This window comes from Tasmannia lanceolata, unplaced genomic scaffold (assembly GCF_043159265.1).
Source record: "Tasmannia lanceolata isolate RefF3 unplaced genomic scaffold, GAP_Taslan_0.1 ptg000119l, whole genome shotgun sequence".
NCBI lineage: Eukaryota > Viridiplantae > Streptophyta > Magnoliopsida > Canellales > Winteraceae > Tasmannia > Tasmannia lanceolata.
In genome coordinates, this window is record NW_027518795.1 from 237,501 (window position 1) to 242,500 (window position 5,000).

The window sequence follows — 5,000 nt, forward strand, 5'->3', positions numbered from 1 at the left end:
AGGGAGCCCAACCCAGCAATGCCCAGCCAAGGCCAGGCATTCCAGTGCCTACCCGGGCAAAAACGCCCAAAGCATGCCCCATTCGTTAGCCTATCCAGGCAAAAACGCCCAAAACCAGCCCATTCCAGTGCCTATCCGGGGAAAACGCCCAAAGCATGCCCATTCCTTAGCCTATCCAGGCAAAAACGCCCAAAACCAGCACATTCCAGTGCCTATCCGGGCAAAAACGCCCTAAGCCTGCGCATTCCAGCGCCCCGCAGCATGCCACCCTCCTATAGGGTTTGCGCAACCAACCCGCCTAACCACCAGTGGCAACCAAAGGTGCTGTTAGCGACGACTTCTGAAGACGCAACGAGACGCGACGGGTTTGCGCCCAGACGCGACGAGGCGATGCGGGATCTGCGCCCAACCGTGCCTACACCCGCCGACTTGATGCGGGAGCTGCTGGCCCAAGCATGCCTAGCGTGCAAGGCCTGCGTGCAAGGCTAGTGTGCAAGGCTCGTGGGCAAGGCTAGTGCGCAAGGCTAGTGCCCAAGGTCTGTGTGCAAGGCTAGTGCCCAAGGCTAGTGAGCATGGCCTGTGTGCAAGGCTAGTGTGCAAGGCTTGTATGCAAGGCTAGTGTGCAAGGCTGGTGTGCAAGGCTTGTGGGCAAGGCTGGTGCGCAAGGCTAGTTCCCAAGGGTTGTGTGCAAGGCTAGTGCCCAAGGCAAGTGCGCAAGGCTCGTGCGCAAAGCTAGTGCGCAAGGCTTGTGTGCAAGGCTACTGCGATGGGCCAGTGCCCAAGGCTTGTGAGCAAGGCTTGTATGCATGGCTTGTGTGCAAGGCTAGCGTCCAAGGCTTGTGCGCATGGCTTGTGCGCAAGGCTTGTGTCCAAGGCTTTTGTGCAAGGCTCGTGCGCAAGGCTAGTGTGCAAGGCTTGTGCGCATTGGCAGGTAGCCCACCAGCATGCACGATCCAAATGCCACTCACGCGACAACACGGTGCCAAGCCGGGCATGGTGTGCACTCAAAACCAATCAACGGACAGAGGTCATGCGTCATGGGGGGGATCTAGCAAGGCCATGGGGAAGGTCATGGAGGACCTTGGAAGCAAGCGCAAGACGAGAGCGAATCGAACAAGGGGCCAGGACGGGGCCTTGTGCCCATGGTCTTCGCAAGACAGCGTCCAAGGCACCCGAAAGCCCAAGGGAACCCAAACCCGGCCGACACTTGCAATCGCACATGCTCTCTGCAACACACCATCAATGCCGCCCAACGGGGCCAGCACGAGCAGTCCTCCGCGGTCCCCTGGCCCTGCGCACGTTTGTCTTCGAAACCGAGCATCAATGCCACAGAAAGTGCCGGGGCGCCAGCTGGAGCCATCATCCGCGTTGCCATGGCTCGCTTGGCCTTGGCTTGCCAGGCCCCGACACGAGCAATCGCGCATTTTCTTTGCAACCGACCATCAATGCCGCCCAACGGGGCCAGCACGAGCAGTCATCCGCGGTCCCCTGGCCCTGCGCACGTTTGTCTTTGAAACCGAGCATCAATGCCACAGAAAGTGCCGGGGCGCCAGCTGGAGCCATCATCCGACGTGCCATGGCTCTGGTCCCATGGTCTTCGCAACCGAGCATTCGTGACACCCGCGGGGCCAGGACACCAACCCTTCCGACACGAGCATTCGCGCATGTTCTTTGGCCACACAACGGCGCCAGCACGAGCAAAATCATCCGCGGTGCGGTGGCCTTGCACGGCCTTTTGTCTTTGGAACCAACCATCAGTGCCACGGGAAGTGCCGGAGTCCCGGCATCCGCGGTGCCAAGTCATTGCGCCCTTGGTCTCTGCAGCGGAGCATGCCGGGCACTCCCAACCATTGCAAGCAAGCAAGCAAGCAAGAAAGAAAGTAAGTAAGTAAGTAAGTATTACATATAGGGGCGGGACATGCGGGGAGATCTGCGAAACGTGCATTACGGGGCACACGCGTACCTACCGGGGCATACCGACCCCTATTGGGGCACACGTGTGCATATCGGGGCATACCGGGCCTATCGGGGCACACGCGTACATACCGGGGCATACCGAGCCCTACTGGGGCACACGTGCGCATATCGGGGCGTACCAAGCCTATCGGGGCATACGCATGTATCCCAAGGCATACCGAGTCTATCCGGGCATACGCGTTCATACCGGGGCGTAACGGGCCTATCGGGGCATACTTGGGCATATCCGGGCAAAAAATGCCCAAAACTTGCGCAACCTTGGCAACCGTGGTCCATTCCTCTCTATATGCCTAGCCTTGCCAACCGTGGTCCATTCCTCACTATATGCCATGGCCTTGTGCCCATGGTCTTCCCAAGACAGCGTCCAAGGCCCCCGGAAGGCCAAGGGAGCCCAACCCAGCAATGCCCTGCTATGGCAAGCCAAGGCCAAGCATTCCGGTGCCTATCCGGGCAAAAATGCAATTCCTCTCTATATGCCTAGCCTTGGCAACCGTGGTCCATTCCCCACCATATGCCATGGCCTTGTGCCCATGGTCTTCCCAAGACAGTGTCCAAGGCGCCCGGAAGGCCAAGGGAGCCCAACCCAGCAATGCCCTGCTTTGGCAAGCCAAGGCCAAGCATTCCGGTGCCTAACCTTGGCAACCGTGGTCCTTTCCTCACCATATGCCATGGCCTTGTGCCCATGGTCTTCGCAAGACATCGTCCAAGGCGCCCAAAAGGCCAAGGGAGCCCAACCCAGCAATGCCTTGCTAGGACAAGCCAAGGCCAAGCATTCCGGTGCCTATCCGGGCAAAAACGCCCAAAGCATGCCCATTCCTTAGCCTATCCAGGCAAAAACGCCCAAAATCTGCACATTCTAGTGCCTATCCGGGCAAAAACGCCCACCAGCATGCCACCCTCCTATAGGGTTTGCGCAACCAACCAGCCTAACCACCAGTGGCAACCAAAGGTGCTGTTAGCGACGACTTCTGAAGACGCAACGAGACGCGACGTGTTTGCGCCCAGACGCGACGAGACGATGCGGGATCTGCGCCCAAGAATGCCTAGACCCGTCGACTTGATGCGGGATCAGCTCGCCCAAGCATGCCTAGTGTGCAAGGCCTGTGTGCAAGGCTAGTGTCCAAGGCTAGTGTGCAAGGCTCATGTGGAACGCTAGTGCGCAAGGCTAGTGCCCAAGGCTTGTGTGCCAGGCCCGTGTGCAAGGCTAGTGTCCAGGGCTTGTGTGCATTGCTTGAGTGCAAGGCTTGTGTGCATTGCTCGAGTGCATGGCTTGTGTGCAAGGGTTGTGCGCAAGGCTAGTGTGCGGGGCTTGTGCGCATGGCTAATGTGCACGGCTTGTGTGCATGGCTACCGTGCAAGGCTAGTTTGCATGGCTAGGGTGCAAGGCTCGCATGCGAGGCTAGTGTGCAAGGCTGCGTGCAAGGGAAGCGTGCAGGGCGAGTGTGCGAGGCCACTGTGCACGGCGCCAGCACTAGCGAGCCATCATCCGCGTTGCCATGGCTCGCTTGGCCTTGGCTTGCCAGGCCCCGACACGAGCAATCGCGCATTTTCTTTGCAACCGACCATCAATGCCGCCCAACGGGGCCAGCACGAGCAGTCCTCCGCGGTCCCCTGGCCCTGCGCACGTTTGTCTTTGAAACCGAGCATCAATGCCACAGAAAGTGCCGGGGCGCCAGCTGGAGCCATCATCCGACGTGCCATGGCTCGCTTGGCCTTGGCTTGCCGGGCCCCGACACGAGCAATCGCGCATTTTCTTTGCAACCGACCATCAATGCCGCCCAACGGGGCCAGCACGAGCAGTCATCCGCGGTCCCCTGGCCCTGCGCACGTTTGTCTTTGAAACCGAGCATCAATGCCACAGAAAGTGCCGGGGCGCCAGCTGGAGCCATCATCCGACGTGCCATGGCTCTGGTCCCATGGTCTTCGCAACCGAGCATTCGTGACACCCGCGGGGCCAGGACACCAACCCTTCCGACACGAGCATTCGCGCATGTTCTTTGGCCACACAACGGCGCCAGCACGAGCAAAATCATCCACGGTGCGGTGGCCTTGCACGGCCTTTTGTCTTTGGAACCAACCATCAGTGCCACGGGAAGTGCCGGAGTCCCGGCATCCGCGGTGCCAAGTCATTGCGCCCTTGGTCTCTGCAGCGGGGCATGCCGGGCACTCCCAACCATTGCAAGCAAGCAAGCAAGCAAGAAAGAAAGTAAGTAAGTAAGTAAGTATTACATATAGGGGCGGGACATGCGGGGAGATCTGCGAAACGTGCATTACGGGGCACACGCGTACCTACCGGGGCATACCGACCCCTATTGGGGCACACGTGTGCATATCGGGGCATACCGGGCCTATCGGGGCATACTGGGCCTATCGGGGCACACGCGTACATACCGGGGCATACCGAGCCCTACTGGGGCACACGTGCGCATATCGGGGCGTACCAAGCCTATCGGGGCATACGCATGTATCCCAAGGCATACCGAGTCTATCCGGGCATACGCGTTCATACCGGGGCGTAACGGGCCTATCGGGGCATACTTGGGCATATCCGGGCAAAAAATGCCCAAAACTTGCGCAACCTTGGCAACCGTGGTCCATTCCTCTCTATATGCCTAGCCTTGCCAACCGTGGTCCATTCCTCACTATATGCCATGGCCTTGTGCCCATGGTCTTCCCAAGACAGCGTCCAAGGCCCCCGGAAGGCCAAGGGAGCCCAACCCAGCAATGCCCTGCTATGGCAAGCCAAGGCCAAGCATTCCGGTGCCTATCCGGGCAAAAATGCGATTCCTCTCTATATGCCTAGCCTTGGCAACCGTGGTCCATTCCCCACCATATGCCATGGCCTTGTGCCCATGGTCTTCCCAAGACAGTGTCCAAGGCGCCCGGAAGGCCAAGGGAGCCCAACCCAGCAATGCCCTGCTTTGGCAAGCCAAGGCCAAGCATTCCGGTGCCTAACCTTGGCAACCGTGGTCCTTTCCTCACCATATGCCATGGCCTTGTGCCCATGGTCTTCGCAAGACATC